Source organism: Oppia nitens, unplaced genomic scaffold, assembly GCF_028296485.1.
Source record: "Oppia nitens isolate AA-2021 unplaced genomic scaffold, nextdenovo-longstitch-racon4-pilon3 scaffold9_pilon_pilon_pilon, whole genome shotgun sequence".
Taxonomy (NCBI): domain Eukaryota; kingdom Metazoa; phylum Arthropoda; class Arachnida; order Sarcoptiformes; family Oppiidae; genus Oppia; species Oppia nitens.
Window position 1 is genome coordinate 1,406,276 of NW_026533253.1, and position 22,282 is coordinate 1,428,557.

General features: G+C 20.8%; 1 protein-coding gene across 3 annotated transcripts in view; it reads right to left on the reverse strand.

Moving 5' to 3' along the window:
• The window catches only part of LOC128964841 (POU domain protein 2-like), a 111,980-nt gene that overhangs the window by 85,299 nt on the left and 4,399 nt on the right, over positions 1-22,282 (reverse strand). For 2 of the 3 annotated variants that reach the window (XM_054311489.1, XM_054311486.1), the window contains exons 2-3: positions 8,472-8,613; positions 1,313-1,360 (exon numbers count right to left, since the gene is read on the reverse strand). The gene's annotated coding sequence lies outside the window, so the exon portion shown is untranslated. The remainder of the gene's footprint in view (positions 1-1,312; positions 1,361-8,471; positions 8,614-22,282) is intronic. The other variant, XM_054311487.1, reaches the window with a different exon arrangement.

A 22,282-nucleotide genomic window follows, 5' to 3' on the forward strand; every position in this document is an offset into this window, starting at 1 on the left:
TTTTTAATGGATGAGCTTTTCTTTATTAATAATAATATTACTAATAATATAATATTATATACATCTATATATATAAGTGATGAGAAACTGGCGGGTTTTCAGTGGGTTATGTCGGTTAACCAATCTTTTTAAGTTTATACCATAAATACAGAGTATATACTGTCTCTCTCTCTCTCTCTCTCTCTCTCTCTCTCTCTCTCTCTCTCTCTCTCTCTCTCTCTCTCTCTCTCTCTCTCTCTCTCTCTCTGTTTTCTCTCATCTCTTTCTTATTTTAAACATTTGTAATCATCTTTCAAATCATATCTCAATCATTTTAATGGCACGAACTCAAGTAATATCAAGTTGTGATGAGAGAGAGAGAGAGAGAGAGATATGAGAGAAGGTGTGACACACAACTCAAGAGTACCTGAGCTACTCATAGCTTAATATTGTGTGAGAATATAGTAAGTAAAGTCTGTTTAGATGATCAGTTGGTGCCACACAACTGCCATTAATTTACAAATTAACACCAGATTTCAGATCATATGTTTTTAGGTGCTATCAGATGTCGTGTATTACATGAGAGAGAGAGAGAGAGAGAGAGAGAGAGAGAGAGAGATGTGAGTAAATAATAAGTCAATGGTTTAAATGTATTGCTATTTAATATAAAAATGTGTAAATTAAGAGTAAAGAAGAGGTGTTTTTGCAATAATAATTGAGTGACTGATTGGTGTGGAGATAGGCTAATGATGTTGAGTCTCAACTCTAGACAACACTTTTTTCAAACAACTTATACTCAATATAGCCGTGAATTCAACAATAAGTCATTTTATTTTTGTTGTTTTATTTTGATTTTATTTACCGCCACTTAATTATGATGTGCCATATAATTCATAAGGCATTCCCTTATTAGCTCTCTTTCTCTCTCTCTCTCTCTCTCTCGTTATTTTTATTCACTCACTCATAGATTTGCAATCATTCACACACATAATAAATCTATTAAAAATATGACTATATTTAAAATAAAACAAAAAAATTATTTTAAAAATACCTAACTTTTAATGTTATATACTTTAATTATTTATATATATATATATATATATATACGTTACAATATAATTAAATAAATAGCGAGTTTAAAGTTCATTAAACTGAAGGATAAATGTAAATATTGTGTAAACTTTAACACAATGTATATATTAAAATAATAGATATATTTTTTAAACATTATAATAATTATTATTTAGATTTTAGACCGAAAACAGTCAAAAAAAGATATAAATTATTAAATTAAATTAAATGTTTTTTCTCTTATATTTATCATTTGCCTCACTTTTCTCGTTTGCCTTAAAAAATAAGTCCTCCCACTATATGGTTGTAGCTATAAATAAAGATAAATATAATATATATTTAAAAAAAAGTTATTATAGGTATTAAATAAATGAGAAAATTATTGAAATCATTATATGCTTTTTATATACAAATATGTAATTTTTTATTTAAAAGCCAGTACTCCACACACTCTACTTATATATATATATATAGTATATATAAATTTATATGAATGTTAGTTAGAAAAAAATGTTTAATTAGCATAAAATTTGTATGAAAAAAATTGTGTGTTGGCCTTAAATAATAGAAAAATAATTTAAATCTGCGATAATTTGCATAATAAGTGCCGAAAAAAATTGAATATATGTTCTCATCAGAGCACAGGTATTATAATGTTGAGGCGAATCTGTTTCTCGAAAGAGAGATGATCTATGAGCTCGTGATATGAGTCTATCGATGGACCAAATTTTTACATAATAATTCAAAGCACCGGTACTCTCGTTTAAGTTGCATTAATGGTTGAAATTTTTATTGTTTATAAGTATAAAAACAAAATAATTGCTAATTTTCTGTATATTAACATTTAATTTCTAAACTACAAAAAAATATAACATTTTATAAACAACTAATTTTTATTATTCAATATTTTTATTCAAAATTTAATACATTAAAAACTACAGTTAAGCGTTAAAAATTAATAGATTTATCAATATATTATTTATAGTTAAAAAAAATTTAATTATTTAAATATAAAAATTTAGATAATTTTGTGAAAATTGCCGAATCCTTGAATTTAAATTCATTAAAAATCATTTTTAAAAAATTAAGCAAAAAAATATCTGTATTATTCATTTATTGTACGAATGTATAAATAAATTTTATGATCAACAGATATAATGATATTTTATTTAAAAATCCAATTTTGTTCAAAAAATGTTCAAATAATTTATCAAAATCTAGACTTTCTCTCAAATATTTTTATAATATTTTTTAATATTCATCAAATAGTTTGTTGTAATCTCTCTCTCTCTCTCTCTCTCTCTCTCTCTAGACTTTAATAATATAAATACAAAATTTAACAAAATTATCAGACAAATTTAAATTGATTATATGAATTATTAATTATTATTTGAAGGCAAAATATAAAAATATTTTTTCAATTATTTTCTAAATGATTAATAATTTTTTAGTATTCAGTGACTGTCAATTTGGTTACATATAATTAGTTACACAATCAATAAAATAAAAGTTTTGCTTAAAAAATTTGGTCCAAAAATTATAATAACTATCAAAAATATTTATTAAACTTAAACTTATATGAAAGTTATTTAAGGTTTTTTAGTAAATCAAAAATACTAATTAAAATATGGACGTCCTTTTTGAATGATGTCAATGAAAATTGTGTTTTTTAAATATATTTATAAAATTAGTTTTTCTTTTTATTATTATTATTATATAACAATATTATATAAGTTTAGTATTTAAATAAAATAATAAAAATAATTTTAGTTTAACATAATAAATAATGTATTATTTTTATTTATCAATATATATAAATATAAATTATATATAAACTGTACAATCGTTAAAAAGATTTATTAAAATATTTGTTAAATAATATTTTTAATTAATTTACTTACAGATTTTAACTTATTGTAATCGTATGAGTTATTATAAAAAATTGTCAAAATTAAACAACAATAAAATTGATTACTTATTAGATTAATCATTTAAATACTAATTAAAAATCAAAATAATTTGTTTTAAAACACTTAATTTATAGTCACTTTTTAGTTTAAATAATCAATCTTAAAAAGTGAAGTATTTAAATAATTTAAACATATAAATGGTTTAAAATATTTTAAACGATTATCAATTTCTATATATATATATTTATTTATTAAAATTATATATAATTATAAATATTTTAATTATTAATTATAATAATTACTTATTATTCATAGCTTTAAGCAGTTTTTTAATTACGGTAGTAATTATAAAATATTTTTTCCAAATTAAAAATATATCAATTTGAGAAACTGCTTAAACTTTGTTTGATAAAATCCTATATAGATAAACTAATGTTCAATATTAAACCAAATAATTTATTCAAAATAAAAAAACCTTAATTTAAAATAGATTGTTATCTTTACTAATAATTTATTAAAATTTTTGTGATATTAGATCATGAAAAAAATATTAACAATAAATCAACAATAATTGACTTATCTATAAATTTTTAATAAAACTAATAGCATTTTGTTTTCTTTTTAAATTTATTCTTATATTTATAATTGTATTAAAGTTTTAATAAACAAAACTATTAAAATAATAAAATTATTTATTATAGACATTTTAGTATAAAATAAATTATTATGAATTATTAATATTTAATATAAATACTATGTATTGTTGACAGTGAAATATTGGCTAAATTGGTCTTTTTATTGCTATATTATGTAAATTATATATTTTGTATAATTGTTTGAAAAAATTACTTTTTCACGAATTTAGATCATAAAAATAAATGCAAATTTAGTCATAAAATTATTGCATTAAATATACAGTATTATTTATTAAATTATATTAATATTTTAAACTTGTATTTTTTATTAGCATTATAAATATTATTTATGTTTATTATTTATTTATTTTTTATAATATCGTTAAATCACAAGTTTTCAGTTAAGATCCGCTCTCGAAATGTTTGCGTAAAAATTTTTTTAAATGTTTTTTTTCGCTATTAATTTATAATATAAAAACAAATTATTTGTATAACTTTCAAGAGTTAATAATTCAAAAAAATGATAATAATATTTATTTATTAGCTTTTCTGATGATTAATTGTTTTTATTATAATTTTAAATCTAATATTATTTAATTCAGTATTTTTCATACAGTATAATAGATAATTTTAATCCAATATTGTATTAGCTCATCAATACAATATGTTTAATGTCATATTATAGTTATTTATAATAATAAAATATAATTTGTATAGTTTTCATCAAATTGTTTAAAGTCGACAACTAATTGTATTTTATTTTTATAACATTAAAAGATTGTTTTCAAAAATTGTTATACAATTACTGAATTCAAATAAGTTTTTACAGTCTAATATTCAATTGTTTCTATTGCTGTTCATATAAGTGCTTAAAATTAGTTTATTTTTATTATAATAATAAAAAAAACTTAAAATATTTTAGCCGATAGTCTTGTCGGGGAATTATATGTTAGAAAAACATGTGAAATAAGTTTGAGTACAAAAATTTGACATTTGTTTGATAGACTAGTGCTAACAACAACAGTCAGTATATATATGCAAAACTTAAGGTCCAATAACTTTCAATCTTATTATGTTATTATTTTCAATTTCTTATATTAATAATCTTAATAATAAACATAACGCCAAAAACAGACAATAGACTATTACATTATTGATGGCATAGTTGTGAGAAAAATGCATTTTAAAATATTATTACAATATTTAATATGTAAGTGCTTTAAGTGCGAGAGACTCAAGTCATTCACTAAATAATAGCCAAATGAGTTTAGTTTTTAACTATATATACTGTATATATACTGTAAATGCCATACATATTCAGTGTATGGAAAGTATACCTTATATTGAGTATAACATCCAATATATCTCTCATCTAATACATCATTATTGAAATTTCAAAGCAGACAACAAAATCACTGCCTTTTTGTGTGTCTGAACGGCCGGACTTTTCAAATATATTTTTTGTTCAAATGGTTTATAATTTATCGCACAAATTATTGCTTCAATCATCTGATTATTATTATATATTTTTTTAAAAAACAGTAACAAAAAATTTATTTTAAGTACAGTATATCTCTGTGTATTTGTGTAACTATCGATGCATTGATTCATACAAATTGCTGATAACTGTAAAAACTTAGACCCCTTTTAACTAAAAAAAAAAATTTGACTCTCATTTATGTTTGTAACTAATTTGATGAACACCTGGAGTGTTGTTGTGTTAAATACTGAGTAAAACAATTTTTTTTGATATTTTTCATAAAGAAAGTGACGGAAAGGGTGTCAATGAGTGCACCGTTTCCTACACTCACACAGAGATACTAATTATAGGTATATAATTTGGGCGACAAAAACTTAGATATTTTCTTCAATAATTTTTAGCTTATTATCATAAGATCTACGTTTAAATATTATATTAAATTACAAATATATATATATATATATATAAATTTATATTTGTAATTTAATAACTTGAAATAAAAACAAACTATAAAAAATGTTGCATTTATTTAGGTATCACTAAAAGTTTTGAAAATACCTGTATATACCTGAGCTTACATCAAATCACTTGTTTGTTGGACATCTAAAGTCATAATATTAAACCAGTCAAACATTATATATAGTGATAATAATATTATTTACAAACATATATATACTTTTCTATTAAACTAAACATAATATTAAGTAATTCAGAAAAAACTGTTTGAATTATCTTTGTCACCGATTTATAATAATAATACCATCTATTTGTGTATTATATACAATGTAAATGCAAATCACTACCAGAAAAAAACATTTGCAAACTATTATTTGAATTATATTTTTGTGTTAAACACAATGCATTCAATTTAAATAAATTTGTTCAAATAAAGAAAAATTGAAATAATTATATAATAATTAATGTTTATTGTCTGATAACTCAATATTATAGTATTTTTTCTCGCTATTCATCACACACACACACACAAACTATTGTCTGGTATTTTATTTTTTTAAATAGCATTTTGCAAAAAAATTACTTAACTGTTATATTTAATAGTATTTGTATTGTAATACTATGAAGTTATGTTCACAAAATAGGAGAGTCAGTCTCTATCTCTCTCTCTCTCTCTCTCTCTCTCTCTCTCTCTCTCTCTCTCTCTCTCTCTCTCTCTCTCTTGTTGGGAGTGATCGCAACAAACAAACAAAATTGCTTTTAATGTATTGAATAATAAAAAACAGGCAAAAAAACTAATAAATTAGAATTTTTCTTATCTGTTTATAAAAAAATACATTACAAATATATGTATATAACTTATTAACAATAGGATATGCATTATATGGCATTATATAATATAATATACTGTACTTTTAGATATACAGGTAATATATTGTAAACATGATTTGCAATAACAATTTATGAGCAAATTTTTTCTCATTAAACAAATTGTATTAATCGAAAAGCACTCAATAGATAAAAATCAAATCATTTATATATTCTCTATGTTTTCGTTGTTGTTTTGTTTCTTAAAATTATGTTTTATTTTTAAATTAATTGTAAGTGTTTTTTATAGCTTTCGTTTTATGATAAATATAATGTCCTAAATGTTTAATATATATATATATATTGAGATTATTTATATTAATACTCATAAATTAATATTAACTGACAGACCCAACAAAACGGCTCACAAGTGGTCAAACATTTAAATATTATTGCAATCATTTTTTTGAATAAGTATTGCCTAAAAATGGTTTTTCTTTTAAATGTTTCACACCCTATGGTGAGACCACTTGAATATAATGATAGGGACGGCTAGAGGACAGGGATGTAACCATATTTTTTTGTAGTATTTTAGTGCGTTATAATCACTGCTTTACTATCAATGAATAAATATCTTTTGAAAACATTATTAAAAATAAATAACAAAATATAAGTAATGATTATATATTGTTATTATTCATAGATTTATTTGTAAAATGTTTTTTGTCAAAAGGCTTTTCTTTTTAATTCATGATTATTATTATGAAAGCAACAAATACTTGCAAATGTATTGCAGAGAGAAAAACAAAACAATAAACACCTTTAAAATTGTTAGCATATTGTCACTGAAAAAATTCAAATAATTACAATAAAAAGCATGCGTTACAACTCATAACAAGTATTATGAGTATTGTGTTTAAAATTAATTTTATTTATATTTTTTTTTATAAATAAATAATAATTTTCTTAATATCTATTTAAAATAACAAATAAAGTTTTCCGACTTTTTATTAAAATATATGATTTATTTTCTATGCATTTATGTTATAAACTATTTATCAAAAAATTGTATTTAGTATTATTCAAAAAAAATAAATAAACATATTGTTTCATTTAATTACATTATGTATAAAAAATCTATTGAGTTGAATTAATAGTTATAACATTAAAAAGATAAAATAATACCAAAAAAAACTTATTATTTTATGAATAATAATTACTTATTAAATCTTTACAAATCAAATTTTATAAATGCTTTCATTTATTATTAATAAAAATATGATACAAAAAAACAAGTTTAATATTAAATACATACTCAAAAAATGTTTAAATATTAGTTTTAATAGTTAGGGAGCAAATCATGTTTTTTAGTCATTGAAAAAATTAAGTATTTTATATGTTTTTATAATTTTCTAATTAATTTACTCAATAAATTAAACATTATTTACAAAATAAATATATAATTAAAACTTTCTTAGTCTCTAAGTTTAATGTAAAAATTACATAATATTACAATTTTTTTTAACAATTATCTAACATATATTTTAAGTTTAAATAAATATCTCCTTGTTTTGCAATTTATTATAATATTAATAATAATACATTAATTCAATTCAATAGCTAAATAAATTGAAATTTCATGCATTGGTTATTAATAAAGAAAATTAAATAATACTAATAAATTATATTTATAAATTACTAAAAAAATATACTGTTAGTTTATGTAACAATAATATAAAATCTATTTATAATTAATGGATTAACTTTTTATTAAATATAAGATTTTCATTATATAAGTTTTGTTAACTAATAATCTATTGTATATTATCAACAAATCTATTACTTTTAAAACATATACTAAATTTCTTAACTGAAATCCAATTCAATATTAATTTTTATGTAAAAGAAATTAATTATGTTTTCTTATTGTAAAATTATTTAAATTTAAAAACACATTAACATATAAAAGTAAAATACAAACTTTTTTTTTAAAACAGTAATATTTGAAGCCATATATAAAAACATATGATAATAAATCACAAAACAACAACAAATATTTTTATAAATAATTGGTAAATAAATTTTAAATAAAAATTTAATATTAATAAAAAAATAAATGAATAAAATATTTACCTTTTGAAACACATGCGAAGTAAACAATTTTTTATAAACTTTTAAAAATCAAGTTTATCTCAAATGTGTTTTATGTTATCAATAAGCAATAATAACGATGAAATCATACAGTTTTCCCGATTTGAATCGATAATATTATGCACTAAAAAATAATTGAAAAACAAAAATTTCATATAAATATTCATTCGTTTAAATCGCACATAAATTGTAATTATGTTTTTTTTGTTTGTTTTTAAATAATTACTTTTAGTATTAAAAAATAATAAATTAATATTTTTTTAAATCACAAAAAATTAAAATGAATTTCATATGTGTATTATAAATCTTATATTTCACGTGACTTTACTTAAAGTCAGAAAATATTTTTATTACCTAAAAAAATAGAGACAACACAAGCAATAGCATTAAATAAAAATATTTTTGAAGATTTTTTACTGGGGCTCAGGTATATTAGTACTGGTAATAGTTGGGACTCTGAGTAACTGTGTGTGTGTGTGTGTGTGTGTGTGTGTGTGTGTGTGTGTGTGTGTGTGTGTGTGTGTGTGTGTGTGTGTGTGTGAGAGAGAGAGAGAGAGGGAGAGAGAGTACGGTGCATCCACATAGATATGCAAATGGTTCATCAATATATTATATATGTAGTAAATATGCCCCGGGCCATTTTGAGCCATACATTAAACTATTGCTAAAATCCATAATGAGAAGAGAGAGAGAGAAAAAAAATTCAAAAATAAATAGTCAAATATATTTAGCCTAAATATATACCAAAGTATTGGTTAAGTATTGAAATTTTTTCAAACTAAACAGCACTACTAATATACAGCATACATAGTATATGATATTTATTTTTTATATTTACTCAATGCATAAGAAAATTGTTTTATTGCTTCAAAAAATACATATTCAAAAGGTAGTAGTATTGCCTGTCCCTCACATAAATGGCATTTTTTGTGCTCACACTTAACGTCAATCTATATTAAAATGAGAGTCGACTAAACTTTAAGGGGAAACCTGTCCTATCAAACAACTTGACGGCGCTAATGGCAATCATTAGGTTTATATACACTTTATTTTTTTTTAAAACACTATTTTTAATACACTACTTATTTACCGTTTTATATATATATATATATTTGCTATTTAACAATTTAAACATTATAAATACCTAATTATAAAACTAATTCAACTTAATAATTTTTAATTAACCAGTACAGTTTATATATATATATATTTATATAAATTTTAATTAAAAAAGGCATTCAACTCACTCAATAACATTGATTTCTTTATTTTACAAGTTTATGTAAACATTAAATAAATAAATAAATAGAAGTGTATATGTGTTTAAAAAAAGAAATAAAAAATAAAAATTTCATAATAAATAAATTGGTTTGTAATGAGATATAATATGTTATATTAACTCTTTTAAATGGTTAATTAAATAACACTTAATATTATTATTTAATGCATGATAAAAGTGAAATGAATGGATGAAAAAATAAAAATCACCGCAAAAATAAAAAACAACAAAAAACATCATAATATAAATGTGAGAGAAAAATATTTTCACTCGTGTTTACAACTCAATGATATGTTGTGAGAGAAAGAAAGAAAGAAAGAGAGAGAGAGAGAGAGAGAGAGAGAGAAAAAAAAAATAATAAAAACTATAAAAAATAAGAAAAGTTTAAAAAACAAAATATAAAAGTATTTTCTCTCTCTTTTTATTTTTTCTAATGATATAACATTGAAAATTTGTAAATACAATTTTGATTATATAATTGACTTACACTTATATGCAAATTGAATGTTAGTTTTATTTTTTATTTTTATTTATGTATATAAATAAATATTGGTCATATAAATTTATATATACTTTTATATACTATGGATAAACATACCGGAGCAGCAATGGGATGTTTATGTGTGTGTGAGTGTAAGTGTATGTAAATGTGCCCTCAACATACACAGTGTGAGGTATGGGCAAAAATAACAACATCAACAACAAAATAACAACATTTATATATATTTATATAATATTAAAATATTTTGAAATATCCACCAAAAAATAGTTGAAGCAATAGTTTGTACTTTTAGAAAACATATACAGAAAACTTGTTAATGTGTGGTCATGAATGACAGGGCAAATACACTACACATATACACATTATTTTTAGAGGTGTATTATTTTTATGATTATTTTTTTTTTTAAAAAAAGCTTAAAGTATCAAAAAATATCAAATATATTTATATAGAGTAATGTAATATACATTGTGAAACTGTGAAAACAAAACACAATAACAACAACAAAACTAAACTACAGTTAAATGGTATTTACAGTACACACCAACTAATAATGTATGCATTTGTATGGATGAGAGAGAGAGTGAATGTATAGTAGTTTGTGTTGTAGTAAAAAACTCGACCGCATTATTGAAAATATTTTCAAAAAAATATATATATAATACTCGTTAAACAACAAAAATACTGAAATTATTTATAAAAATGAAAAAATCTCATTACATATTCACTATATTTGTATATATATTTATATAGTATGTATGTATGTGAGTGTATGTATTATATTTATATGCCATCCAAGGTTTTTTTTGCATAAGCATTGGTGATACATTTCAAATAGTTTATAATAATAATAATATTAACATCAAACACTATGTGGGAAATATTCAAATGCATGTATTGAATACATTAAACAGCTATGATATATACTGTAATAGTTATGCGCCAACCACTATATAAATACCTACTCATTGCTTAATGTTTATTAATATATCCTTGATTATTTAATTGTTTATACATAAAAACGTATGGTTTGTAAATTGTAATTAAATTGTAAAAATTAAAATATAGTATATATTTTCTATTTATTATATTCATATTTACAATTTTTGACATACAATAAGCAAAAAAAAATGTTAAAGTAGTGCTAATATTAATTTCTCAATAACTTTTCATTTGAATTAATATAAAAAATTAAATATTATTATTATTATTCAAGCATTGATTTATGAATAAACATTTGATCGCTAACTGAATAAATGTTTGATTTATGAAAGTTATACAACAAAATTGGCAGATATTATATTATAAGGACAGTTATTATAACATGTTTGTATTTAATTTTATACATAAATATTATTTTCTAATATTATATATGAATAATTTTATAATATATATATATACAATATTTTTAAAAACCATGTTTACAGTTTTTTTTGTTAATTCTAAACAGTCTCCTTGATTTATAAAAAAAATAATAACAATTAAATATTGTTAATAGATATATATTTTTAAAACATCTAATTAAAAAAAATTTACTATTATTTCTAATTATTTATATAAAAATTAAAAGTAAGCATAATTAAATGCTAAAAATTTATGCAAAATATCAAGAATAAATTAATTTTTAAATTAATCAGTAAAAAAAATTATTGCTAATCACTATTAATTCAGTTAAAACAAGAAAATATTTGATAGAGTAATAGATTAATAGGTTTATATTTTTTAATTATTAGTTTTTTAATCTAATTAATTAAACACATATATTATATAAACCGATGAGTTTCTCTAAAATTTATTTGCTTCAAATGACAATTGTTTATATATATAGTATATTTATAAATAGTTTTGTAATGGTTTGTCTATAAAAAAAATCTATAATAATATTACATTATACAGTGATAATTAGATATAAATAAATATATTTATATTAATATATATATATTTTTTTTAAATATATATAGAGATATAAATTACAGAAAAAATTAGTTTAAACCATAACTTATAGAATCACTAAATATCACTAATAAATAATTTTTTCATAATAAATGTTGACATTTAAAAGTATTAGTATCAATAAATGAGACATTAATTTTTTTACTCATGAATTAATTATAATATAGTTTTATCAGTTTCTATATATTTGTCTAAATAACAATAATAATAATCCAAAAACATTTTTAATATTTTACTTAACTTTCTCTTACAATAGATATTTAAAATATATTTAGTTTAATGTTTTATTATATTTAATCAATTATTATACACAATTAACTCTACAATAACACTTTTAATATATTAGATACTGACTATTATAACTTTTTTGAATAGAAATTTAACTTAATATTTAATTGTAAATTGAAAATTTCGAAAAAATACTGTATATGTCAATATGTGCAATATGTAAGGTGTGTATTAAATTAGAAATTACAAAACAAATTTAGATAATAATAATAATATATAACAAAAATATATATATTATTATATAATATTTATATCTGTATATACAGTATTGCATATTTTGTTTTATAATTATAGTTATTTATTTACTTCATATGGTATCTGATAAACAAAAAAGTTATATATTATAAATATTATACTACAATATACTTTGAAATATATAATTATTATTTAAATTTAACATTTTTATATTACTATCAATAGTTTCTATAATACAAAAAAATACAAATATTATATTTAAAATATAAATTACTAATTTCAATCAACATTCATAGTATAATCATAATGAAACAATGGTTATATACTATCATATATTAATATTATTATTATTATAATGTTATTAAATTTCTATAAATATATTCGTAAATTTTTTTATCAAATTTTTCTATTTATTTTTTATGATTAACAATAAAACAATTTTATTATTATTATAGACATTTGAAAAATTTGATTCAACTGTTTTGTATTAATAGAAAATTTTAATTTGAAAAATATTTGAAAGTTAGATAAGAAGTAACAGATATGAAATGTTATAAAATATTTTTGTTGCAAATATGCATTCAAATTGAATATGCATTGAAAGACCGGTGAACTTAATAGAAAAAAATAAAATAAAAATTAAGTTTTTTTTGTTTCAATAAAAACTACTTAATTTTTATCGTTGAACAGCAAAACATCGTAAATCCTTGAATTTTATACAATTTAAAAAATATATATGTATTTGAAGGACATTCAAATGATATATAATTAGAATAAAGTGAATAATAAATAAATTTTTACATTCAATCACTAATTTAAAAGGCTTTTTAATTTAATAGAGAATAATAAAATAGCATATATTTGAATATATCATTGATAACTATTTAGGATTTCACATTAAATCACTTATATTTGAATTATTCATTTTGCTTTTATTAATAATTAGACATTTATTAAAATTTATTTAAATATGCATTTTTATAATTTGATTCACATTAAAAGTTATTATTATTCATTTTTTTTAAAAATAAAAATATTTTATATTTTTTTGTAAATATCTAATTAGATAATAAGGGGTTTTTAAAAAATAAATATTACTAAATCATAAAAATTAAATTTTAAAAATAAACAAATAAAACAAATATAAATTATGTAATTTTATGACTTAAAATAGAGTCTAAGATTCTAAAAAAACAACACAAAAACTAACGTCAAAACAATTATAAAATATAAATTTATTAATTATCAATTTGAATTTTATATATTTCAAGACATCATTTATCATACAAAAAAAACAACAACAACTAAACACATTTTATAATTTGTTTTAATCGTGAGTTAAAAGACTAACCTTATAAATAATACTAATAATATTAATAGCAATAGTGATAAACATATTGTGGTAATAGAGAGAGAGAGAGAGAGAGAGAGAGAGAGAGAGAGAGAGAGAGAGAGAGAGAGAGAGAGAGAGAGAGAGAGAGAGAGAGAGAAAGCCGACATTATATTTGGTGTGATCGCTATATTAGATTAAACGATACACATATTGTGAACAATTTTCTCATAACGTTTTTTTGTTGTTGTTATTATTGTTGTTGATGTTATTATAAGCCCATAAAATTAATCCAGATACTTTTGACATAAATTGAAAATATGAAAAATTTACTTTCAACTTAGTATTATTATTATTATAATTATTTAAAATGACTTATTATTTAAATAATTTTGCAATTATTTTAAGAGCTAACCAATCAATAGACAGACAGACAGACAGACAAATAGTATATAGAAATATATAGAAAGACTGCAAATATGTTTAATAATCTTTTTTCAATTGGTTTTCATATTAAATGTATGTAATGTTATTCATCAATCATTTAGTATGCAATAATGTTAAAGCCTTAATATAATAATCGGTGTGAGACAGGCATACACTACCATAACAAGTATTGCATATATACCGGCGCTAATTCTATAGACCAGTCCATACATAAGCCATAAGCAATAACCCAATAGATATGAGAGAGAGAAAGCCGGACCCGAGCCTACTATAACATTGCTATACATATGCTTCATATGCATGTCAAACGACTGGCCCTAATGTATATTATGTGTTGTTTTGTCTGTTTTATTCACAAATAGCTTCAAGAGTGCCGTCAAAGAGCATCCGAAACACTATTTATTATAATTTTTGTTATAAATTTAGTTTAACAGACATAACAGGTAAAGATAGAGAGTCAAGAAAGACAAGTGATGCTAAAAATATATATAAATTTTGTTGTAATAATAATAATAACTTTTAATAATAAGCATATTTTATATTATTTTTATGTCTCTCTATGTCTGACTAATGCATTCATATTTTATTTAAGAATTCATATCATTTTATAATTTTACAAAAAAATAATAAAAAACAAATAACAAAATGTAATTATATTAATTTTTTTCTCTCTCTCTTCCATTTAAGCAAATTTTTTGTTATTTGTTTGAAATGAAAATAATAAGTTGTTATCATTAATAACTTACTATATATAATAATAAAAATAAATACTAAAAATAATATTGTGTATAATAGCTTTAATAAATAGCGTATTACAACGTGAGAAATCAAATAAACTTATTAAAAGATATGCTTTTGAATTATTTTATTTTTTTTTAAAATAAAGACTTATTAAACACAACAATTTATTTGACTGTTTATTTCCATAATATCTATTTATTCTAAATTTTTTTCACTTATAAATAGACATTAAAAAAAAGATTTGTTATTTTTATTTATGAATTTAGAAAAAGAAATATATATATATACAGTATATATTAAGTTATATATATATATATAAAATGGATAATAAGAGACCGGATTTACGGATCAAATTTTAATTTAGTGAATACATCGACCGGTGCCATACATTACTTGTGCCGCACTGTAGGACTTTACACAACAATATTAATATAAAAATTTATAACATTATTAAAAAACAATAGAAAATTATAACTTTTAGATCATTTTGAAATCATGTTTCTCTTTTTCACACATACATAATACTGTATATATATATATATATATATATTTATAAATCTATTCAATGTATTATTTTTTCAATTATCTTTCTCACCTCTATTTTATAGTTTAAGAAAATTTATTAGAAAATATAAGATTAGTATATATATTATATATAAAAAAAATTAAGAGCATTAAATGATTGTACATCTCATGAATGAATGTATAGCCTATTAAAAGTTTTTTTTTTTTAGTCAGAAAGCAGAGCCCAAACCCTCAACAAAAATTGTGTCCAAAAAATATGAAAAACGATGTCTTGAAACACTTAGGAAAGTGTCGGTACTAATAGTGTACCACATTTGAGGCTAACATTTTGATTCATCGTATGCTAACATATGCTAACATTGACTGATGATTGTTGTGTTGTGTTAAGCGAAACACCAGAAAATCCATTTGCAAACAGCGTTTCACAACAAGTTGTAGGTCTAAACCGTACGGTATATATACAGTACAGAAGCAATCACTTGCATAGTTGTACACAACATTGCAAACACTGGTCAGTCATGTAATGGTATGACAGAACATTAGCTATATATATATATATATATATATATATATATTGATATATAACTTATATATGTATAGTTGTTATATTAACTATACATACGATTTGCTCCAACACTTCATTTATCACTCAATTTTTTTGCCCGACTTTCCGATGCGTTTGAATTGAATTTAACATTTTCTTTGACAGTGTAAATGCTATCCACAAAAAAAAGTTTTAATGTCTATTTTCAAATGTTAACAATTTTGACCAAACTTATTAAATATAACGTTTAAATTACTTTTAAATTAATGTTTTTTTTCTAAGTTTTGTTTTAACTTAATATTTCTTTTTTAGCGAAAGAATAAAATCATTTAAATTTTTGTCAAATATATTATCAAAATCTATCATTTATTAGATGATTCAAAATAGCATTACAAAAGCATTACAACAAATATTTTATTAATATATTCTAAACAATTCTAATGTAAATGAGAGAGAGAGAGAGAGAGAGAGAGAGAGAGAGAGATATATTATAATATATTTCAAGCCTATGAAAAATTACAATTATTTATAAGTTCATAATTATAAGCGAGAAACAAAACAAAAATCATTTACTATAAGTGGCTGTAAGAGAGTACAGCCTCAACAATAACTCAATGTTTTTGTATTTTATGCGAAAAAATTAAAATAAATATAAATATATATTTATAAATATAAATATAAATATTATGCTACTTTTGTTTTTTTGTGGGCATCGGTACCCTCTCTTTCTCTCATACATAAAATAAATACATCTCTAACTAAAACATCTATAAAAATTGTATTGTATTTAATAAATAAGCAAATTTTGGATATACTCATGAATTTTACATATGATTTCTAAAATACAAATGAAAAAACATCTAATATTCAACTAAACAACAAAATCTTCATATTTTCCATCAGATTATGTTTATTCGTGTAAATGATTAATGGATTTCTCAAATATTTATATATTATATATGTATGTATTTATAAGTAATGTATGTTTTCATATTTTACATGTATTGATATGCAAATACATATTGAATATTGTTAACCACATGGGCTGTGATCATACATACACTATATTTAGTTTAGTAGATAAAAAATTTTAGGGGACGGGTAGGGGGTATATCACAGTCAGAAAATTTATTAACTTTATATTTAATTGAAATTTATATTAATTTTAAATATTTTTTTATCAAAATTATCTTTTGTTTATTCAATTACATGAATAGTATTAAATAGAAATATTGAATATCTACTCAACGAAAAAAATGAAATATTTAGTATTTCTATGAATTTAGTTATGCATTTTTTTTGATAAGCATTTAAAACATTGTAATATTTTGTATAAACTTTATGAAATATAATATTTGGTATAATAAATTTGACATAAAAATCACATTTTTCTTATGTTTGATTTCAACGATTATAATATATATGTAATATTAGAGAGAGAGAGAGAGAGAGAGAGAAGAGCGATGAACTAATAAAATTAAATATTTAACTTTCATTAATATTTAGTAATATTTTGGTTTCTCATCATATAAAATGTTAAATTCAAAATATATGTACAGTTAACATGATTGTGGTAAAACTATATAAATCATTGAAAATTAAATGCATTTTTTGCTAAACTTTTGTGTTACTTAATATGTTTTTATATAAATAGTCATTTACAAAATAAAAATTTAGATATAAATTGTTAAATAAAACATTTATTCAAACGTCCGCTATTTTAATCAGATATATAAATAAAGATTTTTTGTTTTATTTTATTTATCGCTAATGAATGCTTAAAGTTAAATAATATTATATTATATAGTTATACAGTGTATCACAGATTATACTCGTAATTAAAATATTATTTATTATTTGTAAATAAAAAAAATTCAATGAACTCTAGCATTCCTTATCTTCCGGTAAGTCTCTCTCTCTCTCTCTCTCTCTCTCTCAAAGTACTTAAAAAACTAAACAATATTATGTTATAACAAATATCATAATTTAAACATAAGATATGTATATATTAGTTAGTTATTTAAATATTACTGTATATAAAAAAATGTTTGGAAAAATTCAAACATATATATATAAATTAAAGACAAAATATTTGAAATGTAATGAAATATCGCTATCATAAGTACCAACACTTTCTCATCGGTTTTGTCTACAAAAAAAGTCAAATAATCGGTTGATTGAGTGCACCGGCGCTGACCATCTGTTGCCTGTCTTTTACATATAAAACTATTAGACGCAGTGATAGACTAAAGTATAATTCATTTACAATGTTGTAAACCAATAACTTGAATATAAAAAAAAAGTTCAAAATATTTTGGCACTAATTTTTAATGAGAGATTTGTACGGTATATTACAATTGATTACATGATAATAAAAATAAAAAAGGATTTTATATATATTTGAGACATTAAGTATTTGGATTGTTATTGTAATTAAATCTAATGATTATAAACTAATGGCAATGTTTTATGGGAAATGATTGAGGAATACATGAGAATATTAAATGTCAATAATTACTGTATTTATTATGTCTTAAAAATCTGTTATTTTGTTGTTGTTGTGTGTGTTTGCGATATATTTATTTATTCATTTCAATAAAAAAAATAATTCAATTGTAATGAATGACTGACTGAATAAATGGATGAATTAGTTTGAATTGATATCAGAAATGCATTGATGAAGAACTGTCACACATTTGGACCATTGTTTTCATGTGATCTCTAATATGAAACTTTAAATTAGTTTTAAACTTTACCACAATTTATTGAAATGAATTGAATGAAAACTTTTTTATTAATTGCCAATATATGATATATATATATATATATTATTTTTTAAAAACAAAATATTCTTATTATTATTAATAATAAATTTATTTTTATTAATTCATAAAAATGCCTAAAAATATATATCTATATATTTATTTATACCATTTGTTATTACAGTAATATATATTTTTAACAAAAAACACAAAATCATGATCTAAACATAAGTCAATATAAACTAATGTGTCAAACAATGATTATTTGTGTCAATATTTGGTTCACAAAACACATGCACTTTGTTTTACTGACCATAAAATTTAGAGTCATAGACATCAGTGTATCAAAAATTATAATAAAAACACTATAAATAAAACATAAAACTTTTAGCCAAATAAAAAAAACTATACAATTGGTCTTCATTTTTAGTTTTGCCATTCAGGTCAAGGAAACAAACATTTTTATTGCTAATCAAATGTCTATAAAAATAATTTTTATTTCTTTAAAATAAAGCCATTTACTGATCATTAAGAAATAAATCACTGACACTGTATTATATCAATAGACTTATTTGCAAACTATTCCCTTATTTGTTAGTAATTTATGATAAATTATATATAAAAAATTAAATCAATAATTTTACAAAAAATAATTATTTGTACACATTTTTTTAAAGAGAGATAAAGTTTAGTATTTTAATTTATATAATTTGTTATATATCTGTATACTTTTATATGTATTTGCATAGAGTGTACCAAATTATTTGAAATTACTGCAAATTAGTAGTTCACTAATAACTATCAAAATAAGAGGCCTCTCTTTCTTTCTTTCTTTCTTTCTTTAAAAGACAGATTTGTTTCATTTAAAAATTATAAAATATTTCCGCATTAAATGAACAAATATTATGCTAATTAAAAAAATTTGAGTAATTTTATTTTTTAGGTTAAGTATTAATATTTACCCACATTTTATATTTAAGAATATATAAAAACAGTTAAAATTGTTGTTTTAAATTGAAATAATAAATTGATTATTAGCTACAAGCGATAACCACTAACAAAACTAGTCTCTCTCCTCTCTCTCTCTCTCTCTCTCTCTCTCTCTCTCTCTTTCAAACACACACATATACACACAAACACAACTTTAATTCAATGTAAGCATACATAAGTTTTTCATATAATTATACATTAAAATCATTTCGACATTTCGGTTATTAAAAAAATTTGTTTAATAATGATTTGATATGAAAGAGAGTTAATGTGAATATAGTATATACTGTAGAGAGAAAAAAAATGCAAACGTGATTTTGATTAGCTATCTATTTTAAATATCTCATTTTCATATCATTTGTATATTAAAACCCATACAATGAACTAGTAATTCAAATTGAAGAGTATATCTAAAAGTTATCTCTCATTTATTAAATATGAGCGCATAATAAAAGTGCTATAATGAGAGCATGAATTTAAGTTTTAACACACAATCTATATATAAATATGCCTTATTATTAACTACTATTATGCAGGTCTCACAAACTGTGTGCCCAAAAATTACACAACACATTACCTGGATCACATTATTTGATAAGAGTTAATAATAATAAACAATTTCAATTGTCAGCACACATCAGGCATAGTTCAACTCCCGGAGTAGTATTTAATGACTTATTTTAATTTAAATATCACAATTAGTGTCTATTGAGATGCTATGTCACGCATTATCATATAATACATACTAAAAAAAAGTCTATTTTGTTACTATAGATTCGTGTATAAATATAAAATGTATATATATTTTTCTACTATTATTATTAAGTTCTCATTTAACTATATTTTTTATTTAGTTGTAAACTCAAAACATTTTATATATGAAGTGACTCTCACTTCCTCCAGGTTTGGCGTTTGGCGACACAACTGTCCTCACGGAGCACTTGACTATATATATACTGTATATATTATACTGTATTTACACTACTGTACATATTTTCATCATATCTATTATAATCACAGCCATAATCACAGCCTTAAGAGAGGCCTATCTTTTACCTAAAATAAAAGCTTTGAAATGTGATATAATGTGCGATAAAAAAAATAAAAAGCATTGTTTTTTAGTTTTAATTGAATTCACAGACAAATTTTGCCAATTATTTATCATATAATTAAATATAATTTTATAAAACATCAATATTTTCAAATTAAATTGATAATTTTGAATTAACTTATTTACTTGTTTATCAAAAACGTTTTCATAGTTATTATAATATTTCATATTAAATATTCAACAAATAAATTTTATTACATTTTCTTACATTTGATAAGTTTGTTTACCAATAGTTTTTACATATAAATATGATATCAATAAAAATACTGAATTTATATAAAAACAAAGTAATTAAAATATTGGCTAATTTTGATGAAACAATATTCATATATTAATATATCAATGACTTTTTAGATAAGATACCTTAGGTCTCACTATTCAAAAAAAAAAAAAACATAATTATTATACTCATGTCTTATCTTAAATGTCACAAATTAAGTAAATAACAAATTTAAATACATTAGAAAAATCGTTTATTTTTTTATTTTATTAGTAAATTGAAATGATAATTAATTTAATATAATTATTAATCTATAAGAGTGGAAAATATATTTAAAACAATAAAAATAAAAATTAATATTTCGTGCAAACTATCGCAACCACATAAATGTGATATCAATACTCAGGTCCTGTTGATGATAGTAATCATAAATTATGATTTAATTTCTAAAAATTATTATTATTATTATTTAAGAGGCAGTAATTTCTTTAAATAATTTGATGAAACGCTATATCAGTGCCCAATAATCGAAAGTGAATATCATTTTCTCAAAAAAAATAAAACGATTTCAACAAATGATAATTATATAAGAAATTAAATATTGTCTCTCATTATTTAAAAAACATAATTTCATTTTAAAAAATTAATTGAAACTTAAAACTTCTCATTAGTTGTTAATTAAATTTCAAGTTAAACGACTTATTCACAAAAAAAATTAAGTATATATTTATACAGTATATAAATTAATGTATATTCAATTATCTTGTTGTGAATTTCATATCAAGAAACTCATCCGAAATAAACAGAAACGTCTTTTTTATTATTATTATTATTTGAATCTGATTTTAATTAAATATTAAAACCACTAAAACACTAATATTTATTAAAGTACTGTATATTGTTATTAT